The sequence below is a fragment of the Sapajus apella genome, unplaced genomic scaffold (genome assembly GCF_009761245.1).
Source record: "Sapajus apella isolate SASKATOON/1434 unplaced genomic scaffold, GSC_monkey_1.0 scaffold7, whole genome shotgun sequence".
Lineage (NCBI taxonomy): Eukaryota > Metazoa > Chordata > Mammalia > Primates > Cebidae > Sapajus > Sapajus apella.
In genome coordinates, this window is record NW_022436947.1 from 34,435,679 (window position 1) to 34,456,403 (window position 20,725).

Below are 20,725 nucleotides of genomic sequence, written 5' to 3' on the forward strand. Positions count from 1 at the left end.
AGGCTCCACTGGACATATCTCAGACCTCAGGCCAGAACTGATTGGATACATGCTCAGCCTGTTTTAATGCAATCTTAACTACAGAAATTTATCATGTCTATGCCAATCTACCATTTTCCATAAGAATTATGCATAGCACAAAATATGTCTGACTTTTGGGGGAAGTGTCATCAGAGCATTGGATTAATCTCAGCTCACCTATGGTCATTCTTCATTTGTTGCTTTCAATGTTTTGGTAAAAATGAAATCCTAGTCAGTGACTGCATTGGGTTATCTAGGAAGAGGAAGCAGAACAGACCCACAGTCCCTCAGTCCTCCTACTCAGAGAGATGGCTTCTCTTTGCCCAGTGTGGCCAGCTCAGTCACTAACTCTCACTGCAGAAGAAGGTAAGGGGCTAGCATCTCATCTGGGTTGGAAGATGTGGAAAACTGCATTAGAAGAAAATAGTAAAGATTCAGCTGGGAGTAGCTAGGGAGCAGCACTTTGTTTTTGTCTGGTTTTATTTTTTCTCATTACAGATAAAGTGAGGGCTTCCAGTTGCAGTAACATTAGGGAGTCACATCTTAATCTTTAATGCCACCCTTTAACCTGTAGCTGAGGTCAAAATCTAGAAGCTGTATGTGATATGTGTTTTTCCCTCATATCCCAACTCCAATATGTAAGCAATTGCTCTCAGCTCTACCTTGAAAATATCTCTCAAACCCATCTGCTTCTATCACCTCCACTGTCATCTCTCTTCACAGCCTCTACTTGGCTTCCCCATCCCCGCTCTGGTATCTCTAATGATCAAATTTTCACCCAGGTTCCAGAGCAGTCTTTAAAATGTGTATTGGATAACTTTGTTCTCCAGTCAAAATCCTCTAGTAGTTTTCCATCATATGTGTAATAAAAATCAAACTCCTTACCTCGGTTCACAGGGCCCTGCAATGACATTCCTGAGAAAGTTCCTGCCACTCTCTGCTTCCTCCTCACTCCACCCCAGGCATGCAAAATTTGAATTTATCCCCTTACTAACAGTGTTAACCGTGGTCTGTTGGTTAAGGTGGTGTGTTCCACCACTATTCTTCCCTTTGTGATTAAATATGTTGTGGGGAGACATTTGGAGATTGTAGATAGCCTGCTTCTAGTCACATTTTTACCCACTAAGTCTAGCATCCATTAATGGTTCTTACCTGAAACAGTTAACTATTGTGGTGCTTGGCCAATGCTGATTTTCAATCTTCATCATTTCTTCTATATTTGTTAATTAGAATTCTGCTGTAAGGAAGAGCTTTCCCATCTCTGCCTCTTATTTTTTAAATGTTATTTATATAGGTATGGATTTGTGGATTCTTTTATTTTATGATATAGGTTATAATCACTCCCTTTGTGTTTTGCTTTCTTGCTCAATTTGTCCTCAGTTTAGCCAATGGAAGCCCATTTGAACTCGCTTCTACATCATCTGACATATTCCATTGTTTTTCTTTTTTTAGCATTTTCTTACTGTTTAGAACCGCAAGATGTCCTAGACTCGTCCTGCAGTTTCCCCGACCTAGCTCAGAATCAACCATCTTTCAAAAAAGTGCTGGTTCCTTTTATTGGAAAGTGGTATTTAGATACTAAGATTTGGCATGAGATGTGCTCATCAGTATTGGGGCATCATTGATTCTAAATATCTGCATTTATAAGCACATATCTGTTTCTATATCTATCTTAAATCCATATTAAAAGTCATGAGTTCATATTGGTAATTTGTTTCTGTATTGCATTTTGGAGCTCCCCCTTTTTTAATTATAATGTTCTCTATCTCACCTGCTTTTTTGCCCTCCTTCCTCCACTTTCCCCCTGCTTTTCTCTCCTTCCTTCTTTCTATCCTTCTCCTCTGACTCCTTTCTACTTCATTCCTGAAATCCTTGCCTCTTGAGAGGTCGTGGTTCACTTTGTAGCCTTCTGGCATAATGAAACGTACCCTGGAGGCTAAAGGACCTCAGTTCAGTTCCTGACACTACCACTTTCCAGCTGTGTGACTGTGGCAAGCAGTCTCTCATAATAACAAATTCTCAAGACAGCCAAAGTCTTGCCAAGCTCAATCCTTAGAATTAGACTGACCCGCTTTCCTTTGAAATTCTCAGACCTATAGACTGGTTTATCGCTTTCATAACTTTAAAATCTTTTTCAAGATACCCAGGCAATTATTTTCCCTCAGATATTCTTACTAGCACTTCTAATTGAGCAATTTAACTGTTGTCTCTCGAATTCTTCCCTATTACACAAGTGCATCAACCTTCAGTTATCTACTTACTGTGGTACTGAGTGATATCAATTTCTGCTCCATTTTTTTTTTAAAGTAGAGATGGAGTCTCACTATGTTGCCCAGGCTGGTCTCAAGCTCCTGGCCTCACGCAATCCTCTTGCATCAGCCTTCCAAAGTGCTGGGACTATAGGCGTGAGCCACCATGGCTGGCCCTCTGCTCCGTTTTTATTTATCCCTTATAATATTCATGATGTAATTCTGTCTATATGTATCTATTTTTAAGAGGACAAAAGGAGTGCAACTCCTAAACCACCTATTTGAAAAGGCACTTTCCATCAGGATTGGCACTGTTTCTCTCTTGGAAACTATAATGACAGCATCATAGACAAAATCAGTTTGATTACCCAAGCATTAAATGTTTTTATTACAAGAGTGTCTATAACTTCCAAGGGACAGTTACTTTTAAGATTGCTTGAGAACAAGGACTTTGGCAAACCTGTAGTGTCAGAAAATTGTGTTCTTTTGGGGCGGGCTTTTGCATTTTAACAACCGAGAAATCTGCTTTTTAAAGGGAAAGTATTTACCAAGTGCGGTTCAAGAGTGTTTGAGGCAGAGAAAATCTATCATTCACACACATTTGTAATGAAATTGGCAGATTCTCCTCTTCTGAAGGGTTTAATCAGCAGTGACTAGGATGGAAACACCCTGTTTCTGAAACCTGCTTGGTGCAATCTAGTGAGCCAGCTACTCAGCTTCTGCTGGTAACAATCTGAGTATTTTCGGAGTGGTATCTTTCCATTTTTTTTCTTGTGGCAAAAATTTGAGTATTATTGATGGAGGAGTTGGTATGGTCTTAGATAAAATACAGAATAATGAATATATTTACCTGATTTCCAGGTACAGTTAAAGCAGTTCAAGTGGGATCAGGACATATTTTCCAAAGTGCCTTGTACAGCAGGGAGGAGCAGTTGTAGAGGGGGCAAGGCAGAGAAAGAATATGGAATTAAAAGGCCACCTCATAGAAAGTGATGGGTACAGAAAGAGAGAGAAAGAGAAACTATTGACCACTGCCATGAGTGAAGAAGCCTACATGGGGAAAAGATGCTGCCAGAGGATGTATAGGGAGGTTTGGGTAATATGCTAAGAGAGCCTTCTATGCTGTTTTCCAGGAAACCTAGCACAAACACTGACATTATTTTTCAGGTTGTTTGGTTTAGACTGGAGTTGCTTTAAAAGCAACACACTAAGCAGCAGCAGGATCTAGCAGTAATATGTTGGACAGTCACGCGTTGCTTAGCAATGGGGATACACTCTGAGAAATGCGTCATTAGTGATTTCATTGTTGTGTGAAAATCCTAGAGTGTGTGGTACTTGTACAAACCTAGATGATAGAGCCCACTACACACCTGGGCTCCATGGACTAGCCTATTGCTCCCAGGCTACAAACCTGTTTAGCTCACCACTGTACCGAATCCTGTAGGCCATTGTAACAGACAGAAGTATTCATGTATCTAAACAGGTCCAAACACAGAAAAGGTGCAGTAAAAATAAGTATAAAAGTTAAAAAATGGAGGCCTATGTGTGTGTGTCTTAGTTTTTAACAAAAACTTTTTAAAGTAACAAACAGGTTTTTTAAAAAAAAGCTTACAGAAAAGATACAAAGAAAGAAAATACTTTTGTACAGCTGTACAATGTGTGTTTTGTACAGGAGCATGAGCTCGAATACTCTCCCGTGGTAGTTCTATGAGAGCCTCCTGAGCACCTGTGGGGGAAGGGAAGGGCAGCAGCCAGCGAGGAGTCTCAAGTAGGCTAATTTGCACCTGTGCCTTACTAGACAATACTGCCTTCCAAAATGTATTTGCTACTTCTATTTCAAAAATATGAACAAGAGAAAAGGCAATCTTGTTCCTTTTTGGCCATATATTGAATGACAGATATAGGGTAACAGAAGACTGTTCAGATGTTCATTTTTCCCCTGTATTTCCTGGCATCCTTGCGTTTAGGTTGGGGCCATGTGAGTAGTTCTGGCCAATGGGCTGTGAGCAGAAGTGAATGGCCACTCCTAAACTAAGGTGGTTAAAAGTCAACGTGCTTCTTCCATCCTTCTCTTGCCATTTTACCTGACACAGCAACTTTTGAGGCCATGTGTCCCAAATGGTGCAGCTATGGAGAAGAGGTACTCAAACTGCACCAAATTTTATGTACGAGATAAACTTTCTTGATCAATCCATTAAGATTTCCATAGCATAGCAAAATTTATCCTGACACAAGCTGGTCTCTTTTGGATACTGCATGACAAACATCTGAGGCATTTTCAAAGCATTTTCTTCACTGAAAGGCAGTGAAGACATAGATATTGGAGATTGAAATGCTACAGATTCATGCTATGCAGTAGCAAAACATTTTCTTAAGTTTCCACCTGCAGAAACTCCAGGTAGATCATCAGGATAGGATGCCAGCAGTTCTGGAGGAAGACGTTAGAAACAATGTAAACAGTGTGTATTAGCTACCTTTTAGTAGATATTACAGAAAAAAGATGAGCTCAGGAAAGAAATGGCAGGCAAAAATAAAAAGATATAGACTCTGTTTAGAAATCCAGAGTCTTATAAAATTGGAAAATCCAGTTTCTTCCAGATCCCGACTGTAAAAGACAGAATTAAAACGATTTTGGTACTGCTTCCTCATAGGATATAGAACACCACAAGAGAAGCTTGTTCTCACACTAATGAGAAAAGGTCATGCAATTTACAAAATGGTAAATTTTCTTGAATTCATCAAAAACTGAGATCACAAGACAACCAAGTAAATCAAATGCCATAGAGTGCCAATACTTCCTAAGAGAGATGGGACATATGAACTGTTTGACCTTTGGCAGAGCAAGGTAAGAGGAGGTGGCCAGCATAGAAACAAGCAAGAAGAAATCAACTAAAAATATAGTAAGTTCTCAGAGCCCTGGTGTCGGCTAGCGTTAACAGTTTAAAATAGCCCTGGGACCCCCAGACACCAGTGGAGTTGGCACTCACTGGCAAGCTCTTTTCTAAGGGCCTCCACCACAAAACGTACCTTGCTTTACAGAAAAGCAGACTTGAAAGAAACTGGGATAAAGCATGACTCACTTGTGTTCACAGGGATGAAAAACAATGGTAAGAACAGCAAATCATATCTTCTGACTCACAAGGCAAAGTGCTATAAAAATTCTGTTAGGTCCACTCTTACACTGTTGGTGGGAGTGTAAATTAGTTCAACCATTGTGGAAGACAGTGTGGCGATTCCTCAAGGACCTAGAAATAGAAATTCCATTTGACCCAGCAACCTCATTACTGGGTATATATCCAAAGGATTATAAATCATTCTACTATAAGGACACATGCACGCTAATGTTCATTGCAGCACTGTTTACAATAGCAAAGACCTGGAACCAACCCAAATGCCCATCGATGATAGACTGGACAGGGAAAATGTGGCACATATACACCATGGAATATTATGCAGCCATCAAAAACGAGTTTGTGTCCTTTGTAGGGACATGGATGAACCTGGAAACCATCATTCTCAGCAAACTGACACAAGAGCAGAAGATCAAAACCGCATGTTCTCACTCATAGGCGGGTGTTGAACAATGAGAACACATGGACACAGGGAGGGGAGCACTACACACTGGGGTCTATTGGGGGGAAAGAGGGGAGGGTCAGTGGGGGGTGGGGAGCTGGGGAGAGATAGCATGGGGAGAAGTGCCAGATATAGGTGATGGGGAGGAAGGCAGCAAATCACACTGCCACATGTGTACCTATGCAACAATCTTGCATGTTCTTCACAAGTACCCCAAAACCTAAAATGCAATAAAATAAATAAATACAAAAAAAATTCTGTTATGTCAGAACCATTTTCTCATTTAATAAATCATTAATCTGTTGCTACAAATATTTGTATACATTTACAGGGTAATATATGGTAATCATGCATAGACTGTGTAACGATCAAGTCAGGGTTTTGGGGGGCATCCATCACCCTAAGTATTTCTCATTTCTCTGTATTGGGAACATGTCAAGTCCTCTCTTCTAGCTATTTTGAAACATACAATATATGTTAACTATACCACTCCGCTAATGAACACTACAACTTTTCTATCTAACTGTATGTTTGTACCTGTTAACCAATTTCTCCTTATCCTCCAAAACACACTGTTCCCAGCCTCTGATATCTATTACTTTAATCACTATTTCCATGGTATCAAATTATTTATCTCCCACATATAAGTGAGAACATACAGTATTTGATTTTCTGTTTCTGGTTGTTTTACTTAAGATAATGGCCTCCAGTTCCATCCATGTTGCTGCAAATGACATCCATTTTTACAGCCAAATAATATTCCATTATGTAACTATGCCACAGTTTCTTTATCCATTTTTCCATTGATGGACGCTTAGGTTGAGTGCATGACTCTGCTATTGTGAATTTTGCTGCAATAAACATGGCAGTGGGCAGTATCCCTTTGATAAACTGTCAAATCATTCATCTTTTAAGACTGCATCTTTGACTTCAGTGTTTATCTACAATAAATATCTACAAATATCTAATGCCTGAACTAAGTACCCCCACCTAGCTGTTGGCTCTGAGTTTTTGATAAATTTTCAGACTTTTAAGTTTGGAAAGGTCTTATTCAAAGTTTGGGACTGGAGCTATTTAGTGACCTTAAGCTCTATGTATGCTATTTTTTAAAAGCATTAAAGCTTCATGAATGAAATGCAAAGTAGGATTATTACATTGTTGATTTAAAATTCTTTGTTTTTGAAGCCTCTACTAGGCCTATTTCAATTCAATAACTCCCAAAAGCCAGAGGAATTGCAAGGCGTCAAAAGTACCGCCTTCCCCACTTCAAAATTTTTCCTTTCCCTGTTTAAAAAGTATTGTTTTTACTTGTAAACATGATTGTATTATTGAAATTTTGGAAAGGACAAAAAATCCATAATCTCATCACCCAGGCATAACCATTATTGATAATTTAGTGGATATCCTTCCAGACTTTTCTTTCCTATATATTTAGATAAGTTTAATTTTTAAATTGGCTTCATGTATTACACACTCTATTGTACCTTCTCAAATTTCTGATCTTTTACATAAATTCACACTCTATCATCATCTTTGGTAATTTTTCAAATGCATTGTATACTGTGAGAATAACTGAAGCTTTCAGTGGAAATCAGATCCAATAGGCACCAAACCCTTCCAAACACAGTCAAACCCAAAAAATCAAGTGGAAGCAATTATTCAATATTTAGATTTTAAAATTTTTGCTTTTGTGTCTTCAAAATTCAAATAAGATGTATCTTTACATGAAAGTTTTACTTTGACATCTCTAAACATTTAGTCATAAACTAGAGATTATCATTTCAAAATAAAAAATACTCAAGAAAATATATTTAGGCTGGGCACAGTGGCCTGTGCCTGTAATCCCTGCACTTTGGGAGGCAGAGATGGGAGGATCACTTGAGAGTAGCAGTTCAAGACCAGCCTGGTCAACATAGTGAGTCCCCATCTCTATTAAAAAAAGAAAAAGGAAAGAAAATATGTTTAGAAATATTTATTTCTAGAACTGTTTTTTAAAAAAAAAAAAATAGGTCACCACAAAGTGAGTGAAATGCTTTCAAAGACTCCACTGTAAAATATTTGAGAAAAGTAAAAACAGCTCTATTGGCAAAGAAATCTGTTTGATCCCCTTAGAAGATAAACTGAGCTTTTTTTTTTTTTTTTTTTTTTTTTTTTTTCTTAAGTTTTGATGTTGTTTGAACCTAAAACTCCGGGGAAGGACAAGCCATCAGGATGGGAGTAGGATCTCTCTCCATTGTTCCTGCAAAGATTCAACAACATACCATACGTCTTTAGTTTCTTCAAGATAAAACGGTCCATTTGTTTGAATCATAACAGCAACATACCAAGCACATAGATCCATAAATATCAGTGGCTTGGGAGTGTTATTTGCTTGTCACCCATTAAATGTCTCCAGGTAGCAGTCCCCAGCCTCAAAGTCAGGAATCAAGTGACCGACCTTGAGGCAGAAGGGCAGACTTCAGCTTCATTTATGTTTAGAAATGTACAGAAAAGATTCAACATTTGCATTGTAAGAAAAAACATCCTTTTTCAAAAGGACACCACAGTGTTCTTAATGAGAGAGAGAGAGATCATCCCACAATAATTCATATATAATTAAAGTCCCTTATGTTTGTATGTAATGAATTCCTGAAAAGATATTTGAAAGTCTGAAAGTCAGCATGTAGACAGTTCTGGTTCCAGAGGGCTCAAAGTGTTATGAAATCCATAATTGTGATTAAACACATAATGTTTCACAGGCATATACAATGTATACGTGTTTACCGAATACATTAAAAACAATAAACATTAAGCATAGAAAATAAAAATGCATGTTTTGAAATAATTTCTTTTTTTTAAATGGCATTTTAGGTTTTGGGGTACTTGTGAAGAACATGCAAGATTGTTGCATAGGTACACACATGGCAGTGTGATTTCCTGCCTTCCTCCCTTCACCTATATCTGGCATTTCTCCCCATGCTATGTCTCCCCAACTCCCCACCCCCCACTGTCCCTCTCCCATTTCCCCCCAACAGACCACAGTGTGTAGTGCTCCCCTCCCTGTGTCCATGTGTTCTCATTGTTCAACACCCACCTATGAGTGAGAACATGCGGTGTTTGATTTTCTGCTCTTGTGTCGGTTTGCTGAGAATGATGGTTTCCAGGTTCATCCATGTCCCTACAAAGGACATGAACTCATCATTTTTGATGGCTGCATAATATTCCATGGTGTATATGTGCCACATTTTCCCTGTCCAGTCTATCATCGATGGGCATTTGGGTTGGTTCCAGGTCTTTGCTATTGTAAACAGTGCTGCAATGAACATTAGTGTGCACGTGTCCTTACCGGAGAATGATTTATAATCCTTTGGATATATACCCAGTAATGGGATTGCTGGGTCAAATGGAATTTCTATTTCCAGGTCCTTGAGGAATCACCACACTGTCTTCCACAATGGTTGAACTAATTTACATTCCCACCAACAGTGTAAAAGTGTTCCTATTTCTCCACATCCTCTCCAGCATCTGCTGTCTCTAGTTTTTTAATGATCGCCATTCTAACCGGTGTGAGATGGTATCTCAATGTAGTTTTGATTTGCATTTCTCTAATGACCAGTGATGATGAGCATTTTTTGATATGTTTGTTGGCCTCATGTATGTCTTCTTTTGTAAAGTGTCTGTTCATGTCCTTCGCCCACTTTTGAATGGGCTTGTTAGTTTTTTTCTTGTACATTTGTTTTAGTTCTTTGTAAATTCTGGATATCAGCCCTTTGTTGGATGGATAGACTGCAAAAATCTTTCCCAATCTGTTGGTTGCCGATTCACTCTAATGACTGTTTCTTTTGCTGTGCAGAAGCTGTGGAGTTTGATTAGGTCCCATTTGTCTATTTTGGCTTTTGTTGCCAATGCTTTTGGTGTTTTGGTCATGAAGTCCTTGCCTACACCTATGTCCTGAATGGTTTTGCCTAGATTTTCTTCTAGGGTTTTTATGGTGTTAGGTCTTATGTTTAAGTCTTTAATCCATCTGGAGTTAATTTTAGTGTAAGGTGTCAGGAAGGAACCCAGTTTCTGCTTTCTGCACATCACTAGCCAGTTGTCCCAATACCATTTATTAAACAGAAAATCCTTTCCCCATTGCTTGTTTTCTCAGGTTTGTCAAAGATTGGATGGTCGTAGATATGTTGTGTTGCCTCCGAGGCCTCTGTTCTGTTCCATTGGTCTACATCTCTGTTTTAGTGCCAGTAACATGCTGTTTTTATTACTGTAGCCTTGTAGTATAGTTTGAAGTCTGGTAATGTGATGCCTCCCACTTTGTTCTTTTTGCTTAGAATTGACTTGGCTATGCGGGCTCTCTTTTGGTTCCATATGAAGTTTAAGGTGGTTTTTTCCAGTTCTGTGAAGAAGGTCATTGGTAGCTTGATGGGGATAGCGTTGAATCTATAAATTACTTTGGGCAGTATGGCCGTTTTCACAATTTTGATTCTTCCTAACCATGAACGTGGAATGTTTCTCCATCTGTTTGTGTCCTCTTTTATTTCGTTGAGCAGTGGCTTGTAGTTCTCCTTGACGAGGTCCTTTACATTCCTTGTTAGTTGTATTCCTAGGTATTTTATTCTCTTTGTAGCAATTGTGAATGGCAGTTATTCTTAATTTGGCTCTCTTTAAGTCTGTCATTGGTGTATAGGAATGCTTGTGATTTTTGCACATTGATTTTGTATCCTGAGACTTTGCTGAATTTGCTTATCCATTTCAGGAGATTTTGGGCTGAGACGATGGGGTCTTGTAGATATACAATCATGTCATCTGCAAATAGAGACAACTTGACTTCCTTCTTTCCTATTTGAATACCCTTTTTTTCTTTTTCTTGCCTGATTGCTCTGGCTGGAACTTCCAGTACTATATTGAATAAGAGTGGTGAGAGAGGGCATCCTTGTCTAGTAACAGATTTCAAAGGGAATGCTTCCAGTTTTTGCCCATTCAGTATGATATTGGCTGTGGGTTTGTCGTAAATAGCTTTTGTTATTTTGAGATACATTCCATCAATACCTAGTTTATTGAGGGTTTTTAGCATAAAGGGCTGTTGAATTTTGTCAAAGGCCTTCTCTGCATCAATAGAGATAATCATGTGGTTTTCATCTTTGGTTCTGTTTATGTGGTGAATTATGTTTATATACTTGAGTATGTTAAACCAGCCTTGCATCCCTGGGATGAAACCTGCTTGATCATGGTGGATAAGCTTTTTGATGTGCTGTTGCAATGAGCCTGCCAGTATTTTATTGAAGATTTTTACATCTATGTTCATCATGGATATTGGCCTGAAGTTTTCTTTTCTTGTTGAGTCTCTGCTGAGTTTTGGTATCAGGATGATGTTTGTCTCATAAAATGATTTGGGAAGGATTCCCTCTTTTTGGATTATTTGGAATAGTTTCAGAAGGAATGGTACCAGTTCGTCTTTGTATATCTGGTAGAATTCGGCTGCGAACCCATCTGGACTTGTGCTTTTTTTGGGTGGTAGACTCTTCATTGCTGCCTCAACTTCAGACCTTGTTACTGGTCTATTCAGGGTTTTGACTTCTTCCTGGTTTAGGATTGGGAGGAGGCAAGTGTCCAGGAATTTATCCATTTACTCCAGGTTTTACTAGTTTATGTGCATAGAGTTATTTGTAATAATCTCTGATGATGGTTTGAATATCTGTGGAATCTGTGGTGATATCCCCTTTATCATTTTTTATTGCATCAATTTGGTTATTCTCTCTTTTCTTTTTTATTAATCTGGCTATGGTCTATTTTGTTGATCTTTTTGAAAACCAGCTCCTTGATTAATTGATTTTTTTAAGGGTTTTTTGTGTCTCTATCTCCTTCAGTTCTGCTCTGATTTTAGTTATTTCTTGTCTTCTGCTAGGTTTTGAGTTTTTTTGATCTTGCTTCTCTAGGTCTTTCAATTTTGATGCTAGGGTGTCAGTTTTAGATCTCTCCTTGCTTCTCATGTGGGCACTTACTGCTATATATTTTCCTCTAGAGACTGCTTTAAATGTGTCCCAGAGATTCTGGTATTTTGTGTCTTCATTCTCGTTAGTTTCGAAGAACATCTTTATTTCTGCCTTCATTTCATTGTTTATCCAGTCAAAATTCAAGAGCCAGTTTTTCAGTTTCCATGAAGCAGTGCAGCTTTGAGTTAGTTTCTGCGTTCCGAGTTCTAACTCGATTGCACTGTGGTCTGAGAGACTGTTTGTTATTATTTCCGTTCTTTTGCATTTGCTGAGAACTGATTTACTTCCGATTATGTGGTCAGTTTCAGAGTGGCTGTTATGTGGTGCTGAGAAGAAAAGTGGATTTGGGGTGGAGAGTTCTGCAAATGTCTATTAGGTTTGCTTGTTCCAGGTCTGAGTTCAAGTCCTGGATATCCTTGTTAATTTTCTGTCTGGTTGATCTGTCTAATATTGACAATGGAGTGTTAAAGTCTCCCACTATTATCGTGTGGGAGTCTAAGTCTCTTTGTAAGTCATTAAGAACTTGCCGTATGTATCTGGATGCTCCTGTATTGAGTGTGTATATATTTAGGATCGTTAGCTCTTGTTGCATTGATCCTTTTGCCATTATGTAATGTCCTTCTTTGTCTCCTTTGATCTTTGTTGCTTTAAAGTCTATTTTATCAGAGATAAGAATTGCAACTCCTGCTTTTTTTTGCTTTCCATTTGCTTGGTAAATATTCCTCCATCCCTTTATTTTGAGCCTTTGTGTATCCTTGCATGTGAGATGGGTTTCCTGGATACAGCACATGGATGGGTTTTGGCTTTTTATCCAATTTGCCAGTCTGTGTCTTTTGATTGGGGTGTTTAGTCCATTTACATTTAGGGTTAATATTGTTATGTGTGAATTTGATACTGCCATTTTGATGCTAGCTGGCTGTTTTGCCCATTAGTTGATGCAGATTCTTGATTGTGTTGATGCTCTTTACCATTTGGTCTGTTGTTGGAGTGGCTGGTACTGGTTGTTCCTTTATATGTGTAGGGCCTCTTTCAGGAGCTCTTGTAAAGCTGGCCTGGTGGTGATGAAATCTCTGAATGCTTGCTTGTTGGCAAAGGATTTTATTTTTCCTTCACTTATGAAGCTTAGTTTGGCTGGATAGGACATTCTGGGTTGAAAGTTCTTTTCTTTAAGGATGTCGAATATTGGCCCCCACTCTCTTCTGGCTTGTAGGGTTTCTGCTGAGAGATCTGCTGTGAGTCTGATGGGCTTCCCTTTGTGGGTAACCTGACCTTTCTTTCTGGCTGCCCTTAGCATTTTCTCCTTCATTTCAACCCTGGTGAATCTGACGATTATGTGCCTTGGGGTTGCTCTTCTTGACGAATATCTTTGCGGTGTTCTCTGTATTTCCTGGACTTGAATATTGACCTGCCTTGCTAGGTTGGGGAAGTTTTCCTGGATAATATCCTGAAGAGTATTTTCCAGCTTGGATTCATTCTCTTCGTCACATTCAGGTACACCTATCAAACGTAGATTAGGTCTTTTCACATAGTCCCATGTTTCTTAGAGACTTTGTTCATTCCTTTTTACCCTTTTTTCTCTATTCTTGCCTTCCTGTTTTATTTCATTGAGTTGATCTTTGACCTCTGATATCCTTTCTTCTGCCTGGTCAATTCAGCTGTTGAAACTTGTGCATGCTTCGCGAAGCCCTTGTGTTGCGTTTTTCAGCTCCATCAATTCACTTATATTCCTCTCTATATTGTCCATTCTCATTAGCATTTCATCAAATCATTTTTCAAGGTTCTTAGTTTCTTTGCATTGGGTTAGAACATGTTCTTTTAGCTCACAGAAGTTTCTTATTACCCACCTTCTGAAGTCTGATTCTGTCATTTCATCACCCTCATTCTCCATCCAGCCTTGTTCCCTTGCTGGTGAGGAGTTGTGATCCCTTGAAGGAGAGATGTTCTGGTTTTGGGTGTTTTCATCCTTTTTGCACTGGTTTCTTCCTGTCTTTATGGATTTATCCACCTGGTGTCTTTGTAGTTGATAACTTTCAGATTGGGTCTCTGAGTGAACTTTCAGTTTGTGGATGATGAAGTGGTTTCTGTTTCTTAGTTTTCCTTCCAACAGTCTGGCCCCTCTGCTGTAGGTCTGCTGAGGTCGACTCCAGGCCCTGTTTGCCTGGGTTTCACCTGTAGCAGCTGCTGAACAGTAAGGGTTGCTACCAGTTTCTTCTTCTGCTTTCTTTGTCCCAGAAGGATGCCCGCCAAATGTCAGTCTGTTCTCTCCTTTATGAGGTGACTTTTTGGATATTCGGGAATCAGGGAGCTGCTTGAGGAGATAGCCTGTCCTTTATTGGAGCTCAAGTGCTGAGCTGTGAGCTCCGTTGTTCATTCAGAGTTGCTGGGCAGGTACGTTTAGGTCTGCTGCAGCAGAACTCATGAACTCCCTTTTTTTTTTTTTTTTCCCCCCCAGGTGCTCTGTCCCAGGGAGTTAGGGCTTTATTTATGAGTTTCCATTGTGCTGCTGCCTTTTTTCTTCCGGGCTGCCCTGCCCAGCAGGGAGGCAGCCTAGTCAATGTCTGCCTGCAGAGGCTTTGCTGAGCTGCTGTGGGCTCTGCCCAGCTGCCGTGTGATCTTCACTGCAGTCCTGTTTATATGGGTGTAGTTAGAACTGCCTGGGCTATAGTGGCCCGCCTCTGTAATGGCGGATTCTCTCTGTAGTGGCAGGTTGCCTCGGCAACGGCAGGCTGCCTCAGCAATGACGGACTGCCTCCGTAGTGGTGGATTGTCTCAGTAATGGCAGACGCCCCTCCCCCACAGAGCTGGACTGTCTGGGGTTCAGCTGTGCTTGCTGTGAAACTCTCAACCCAGAGCGTTTTCAATTACTGTTTTGTGTGTGTGTGTGTGTGTGTGTGTGTGTGTGTGTGTGTGGCGGGGTGGGACCAGCCAAGCCTGATCACCTGGCTCCCTGACTCAGAGTCTTTTTTTTTTTTGAACGGTCGACTCTCTCTCCCATGTCTTCCAGTCGCCTGTTGAAAAGGCGCCGGGATCTGTGTGATTTCCCGGGCGGCTACTCACTGCGCCAGTTGAAACAGCCGTGCTGAGATTCCTGGTGGTTTTTTGGCCCAGGAATCTCCTGGCCTGGCACCCCGTTCAGTACCCTTTTAAATCAGATGAATGGGCGATCTGCCTTCCCGAGGCTCCAATCGCCAGCTAAGAGGGCACCCGGACCAGTGTATTTTGTATGGAGAACTGCCATGCTAGGGTGCCGGCAAACAGCCTGGCAGGCCAAAACAGCTGCGTGGGCCAAAACAGCCACGCTAGCAACCCATGAGGCTCCTCCGTCTGGGAATCTCCTGATCTGTGGGCAGTAAAAATCTGTCTGGAAATGCGGTGTCCACTCACCCTCTGTGCTTTCACTGGGAGCTGCAATCCTGAGCTGTTCCTAGTTGGCCATCTTCCCCCAAAGTTGAAATAATTTCTTACCTCAACTGCCAGTTATCTCTGCCTAGAGAAAGAAGTTATCTAAAGCTGGGAGGAGGATGAGCTCATAGAGATTCTGTTTAGTGGTGTCAGATCAACTTTCTTAAATTCATCGTCAAGAGAAAGTTGAACGCCAGCTACCTTCTTCTGTTAGAAGGGGTCTGTGAGAAGTCATTTCCAAAGCCTTGCACACATCTCTGTGCACTGAACTGCTAATTCTCAGTTTACACTTACACAGGCTCCTTAATTCCTCTGTCGGCACACCTTGTTTAGATGAATTTCAAAATGTCATCTGTAGTCTCTTGTGGTTCCTTTCCTCTGAAACCAAACTCATAGTCCAGTATTCAGTATCCGCTGAGCATCTGACTAAAGGTAAACATTACCTACCATCATCAGACCTAACTGCATTATCACTGGTGTTGGTACTTTCATTCTGCTACCTTCCATTATTATTATTATTTTTTTAACAAACTAAAATCTATTCATATTTATTTAGTTTAATTTTTTCACATAGTAGGTGTGTTTATTTATAGGATACATGAGATATTTTGATACAAGCATACAATGTGTGATGCTCACATCAGGGCAAATGGGGTATCCGTCACCTCAGGCGTTTATTACTTCTTTGTTACAAACACTCCAGTAACTCTTTTTATTATTTTAAAATGTACAATAAGTTATTGTTGACTGTAATCACCCTGTTGTGCTATCAAATACTAGATCTTATTCATTCTATCTATATTCTATTCATTTTTTACAAGATGATAAAAGCAAAATGCTACAGTTATTCAAATAATTGGATAATAAATCATAAATGATGACTGCCAAAAATAGAATGTTGTCAGGCAGACAGAAAGACCACCACAAAATAGCTTAACATTCATTTGTCAGTGAGAGTGCAAATGTCCTGATTGGGAGACTTCAGGGGATCCAGTCTGGGAGTCGGGAGACTGTGTAAAGTTTGTGTGGAAGTCAAGGTCTGCTGAGATCTCTTTGAGGAATAGCCACTGCTGATAGCAACATTAACTTAAAAATAAAACATGATGTTATGGGATCTTTGGGGTGTTGTTTTTCTGGCTGGAAACCTGTGGCTGGTGGTGCCTTTGCCTGAGTTTTGCTCAGGTCCTCTGGGCTCATTCTGCCCACTTGGCCTGGCAGGCTGCACTCAGCTCAAACTGCTAGCCTGGATTCCACACATGCAAGGGAGACCATGAGTCAGGCGTGAAGCTTCAAAAGTTGTGTGAGTGAGCGTGGGGTCCAGCCACTGCATAGTTAGATATGCCAGCTGCTGCTGGGGGGCCAGGAGCTCCAGGTGCCAACATGGGCATCAGCTCTCTATGAGGCTACGGCTGGACCAGGTGCACTGCAAGTCTCTGGCTGGCACTGGGGAATGTGGCACCCAGAATCTTAGAGATGCCAGGAACTGCAGGGCCCTAAGAGGGAGTCACAGCCCTGGCTCAGGGATCTCCCAGGTCTGGGCTCCCCAAAGAGCTTCAGCTCTTCCTTCCTTCCCTTCACCAGCAATGTGGAGAGCAAGCGGCATGTTCCAGCCCTCTTAGTGTTTAGCCTTGCCATTTGGTGGGTCCTGAGTTCTTGTCTTGCAACCAGGAAGAATGAGGTACACAGTCAAGTGAAGGGTGAGCAAGAAGAGGAACTTTATTGCAGCATTAGTTCATGCTAAAAGTTCAAGGAAAAACTTATATTTTAAAATTTAATTTTTCACAAAGCTTTCCAAGTATGCTTTCTTCCCCTAAAAGTGTACACTTTGACTCTGCTTAGGTAGCAAGAATGATTAGACTGGAGTAAAAGTGGGAGAAGAGCAACATACAGATGGTCCCCAACTTATTATGACTCAACTTAATTTTTCTACTTTACAATGGTGCAGAAGTGATACACATTCAATAGGAACTTTACTTCAAGTAGGCAGACAACCATTCTGTTTTTCATTTTTAGTACAGTATTTAATGAATTACATGAGATACTCCACACTTCATTGTAAAATGGCATTGCATTAGGTGATTTTGCTCAACAGTAGGCTAATGTAACTGTTCTGAGCATATTCAAGGTAAGCTATGGTAAGGTATGTTGTTTGGTAGTTTAGGGGTGTTAAATGCATTTTCAACTTAGGATATTTTCAAACTTATGATGGGTTTATTGGGTTGGAGCCCCATAGTAAGTCAAAGAGCATCTGTACAAGCTAACAGGCCATGAAGTTGCCCCATATTTTCCACAGCAGGAGAGCTACTCACCAGTTTATACAGTTTGGATTTTTGTCCCCTCCTAATTTCTTGTGGAAATGGATTCCCACTGTGGAGGTGGGGCCTAGTGAGAGGTGTTTACATCAAGGGTGTGGATCCCTCATGAAGGGCTTGGTACTCTCTACAGTAATGAGTGAGATCTCACTCTGTTAGTTCACATGAGAGCTGGCTGTTTAAGTGTGCCTGGGATCTCTCTTGCTCCGTCTTCCACCACATGCCATGCCTGCTCCTCCTTTGCTTTCCACCATGAGTAAAACTTCCTGAGGCCTCACCAGAAGCCAAGCAGATGCTGGAGCCAGGCTTGCACAGCCTGAAGAACCATGAGCCAAATAAACCTCTTTTCTTTATAAATTACCCAGCCTCAGGTGTTCCTTTATAACAACCCAAAATGTATTAATACACCAGTACAGAGGATGGTCAGGGAGAGCCTTCTGGTGTTTTGGAATTAGTCACTTCAGAAATAAAAGAATTTTCAGTGAATCATAGTGGTTTATCATTGATTTTTTTATTATATTATTCATATACCCATATATTATTATATTAAAAAGCTGGGCAGTACTTTCCTGCCCAGAGCTCATTCCTTTGGAGTTTTTAATTTTATTTGTGTGGGGTTGTTTTTTTGTTTGTTTGTTTTTGCTGTTTTTAGAGACAGAGTCTTGCTCTGTCACCCAGGCTGGAGTACACTGGTGGTATCATAGCTCATTCCTTTGTTTTATACAATATAAAAACCATACTGCAAGTCCTTTTAGTATATGATATAGCTCTTTCTAATAGCATGCTCCCTGCAGCAGTTACTCACAATAAGCTTGAACCCAGTAAAATTGCTTTTCACAAGTTTCAAGTCTAAATACAATCAGGGTCTCATTCCTTGACAAGACTCAGCTCTCTAATTTATCCAACAAGTATGGCACTCAACCAGTTACGTGTCTCCTCTGAAGGGCCACCCTCTCTCATTCCAGCCCTTTTACCTGTGCTACTTCCTCTGCCTGGAGTTCTCTTCTCCCTCCCCTCCTTGCTAGCCTAGCAATCTCCTCATCCTTTACCTTCTCCTTAAGGCAGGCCTGACACCCCACACCTGACTTACATTTCCCTTTCTGCAGCTCAAAGAATCCTGGATCCTCTCATCACAGGATTCTTCACATTGTATTGTTACTGCTTCTCCTCTGAGGGCGGAGATCAGATATGACTTTTCACAGTTGTGAGCGGATAGCAGGTGAACAAAAATTTGTTAAATGAGATAAATAGTTAAATGAGTGGTTCTCCTCAGCACTGAAGACAGAGTTGGATTAAATCAGGTCTAAATCAATTCACTTTTAAATGATATAGCTTTGTTTATTTAACGTGTCATTCCATAGGGTTGGAATGAGGATTAAATAGCTAAAAACATGTGAATCTGTTGAGGGCCACAAGATGTGGCCTGTTCATTTGAGGACATCAGCCTATTTTTAAAGTCATCTGATTCATTTATTGTTTACTCTGAAGTATGGGAGGTGGCAGCTTTTCAAATAAACAGGTTAGAGGCATGATGTTTGCCTTTTGTTTGTCCTGAGTGTTCTTTGAAAAAACAGAACTTCTTAGTTGGAGTAAGCTCTTTTCCTTGTCTCAGGCTCCAGCTCTTGCAGGCCTGGACATTCATCCCCCACTGACCCTCTGCCGCTATCAGTGGTTGGGCTGTCTCTGCATGCGGTAGCCATGATCATGTGGTCACAGGTGCCCCAGGTTGCTCCTTTGAAGACTTAAATGTCTGCACCATGTTGCCTAATTTTTCTAGTATTCTTTTTCCTTTTAACCCGATCCCAAGCATTTTGATATATCCAGCATTGCTTAGCCAAAGGCATTCTTAATAACTATGATTAGACAACTCATTTAACAATGCTCTGAGTTTCACTTTAAAAATGAACCTAATATGAAATTTTGCCTTTTACATCCTCAATTCCTATTGCTGCTCTTCCCCTTGCCAAGATAATGGAATAAGCCTCCTAAAACAAGATACTCAAGTAGAACTGCTAAGTGGGTGAGCTAATCATTACTTGAAGGAAATTGCTTTTTAATCTCTACATACGTGACACTAGACAGAATTTCAGCTCTAGTTCTTGATAGCTCCTTTCCATCAGATGCCCAGGACTCCCTGGACCCTCCCTCCAGCCCAGCCTCGCCAGCTCCGCCTGCGGCGTGTGCTCCCGCCTCCAACTCAGAATGCCTGTCTGGGGCCTGCGGAAGGATCGCGTACCATGCAGAAGAGGTGCAGGGTGATGGCAGGAGCTTCCACTGCTGCTGCTTTCTCTGCAGGGTTTGCAGGAAAAATTTAGATAGCACATCAGTGGCAATTTACGATGAAGAGATCTACTGCAAATCCTGCTACAGAAAGAAGTATGGGCCAAAAGGCTACGGTTACGGCCAGGGCTCTGGCATGCTTAACAGGGACCATGGCGAGAGGCTGCACATTAAGCCAGAGAGTATTCAGCCTCGCAGGCCTACAACAAATCCAAACACTTCTAAATTTGCTCAGAAAAACAGAGGTGCTGAGAAGTGCTCCAGATGTGGGGATTCCGTATATGCTGCCGAGAAGATCATTGGAGCTGGAAAGCCCTGGCACGAAAACTGTTTCCGACATGCACAGTGTGGGAAGAGTCTTGAATCCACAACTCTGACTGAAAAAGAAGGTGAAATCTATCGTAAAGGATGCTATGCAAAGAACTTTGGGCCCAAGGGATTTGTTCATGCCCAGTAAGGTGTAAACCACTGAGAATCTCGTCACATCTAGGCACAGATAATCTTTAACACTAAACTACTGTGAAGTTCTACCAGCATTAAGTACTGTATATTACCCTGTACTTGGACAGGCTGGCTAGCTCCTAGCAAGAGAGTGCTCTATCATATCCTTTTGCTTTATTCACAAACGTTTTGGGGAACACTTCTTTTACGTTTTAAATAAAACTTCAGCTTGAAAAAAAAGAACAGTTATTTTCTGTGAACTTCAGGAGCTTTGGAGGGTATATGACATTAAAACAATTGCGTGTTCTTAGTAACTTTGTTCATCACCTCCCTAAGTTAAGAGGAGCATCCGTCATGCTGCTCTGATCTCTGTTTAAGATCAGAGCAGTACAAAGACTTGTAGGCCTTTTACTAGATCAAGAACTCTTGGGCCTGGAACACTGACTGATTCTGGTAATAATGGTAGCCAATCAAATAT

The 20,725-nt window shown here is 40.7% G+C and overlaps 1 pseudogene; it reads left to right on the forward strand.

Annotated features, from left to right (window-relative positions):
* The first annotated feature begins 15,048 nt into the window (after positions 1 to 15,048).
* Positions 15,049 to 20,275, forward strand: LOC116549893 (annotated as a pseudogene).
* Positions 20,276 to 20,725: the final 450 nt, after the last annotated feature.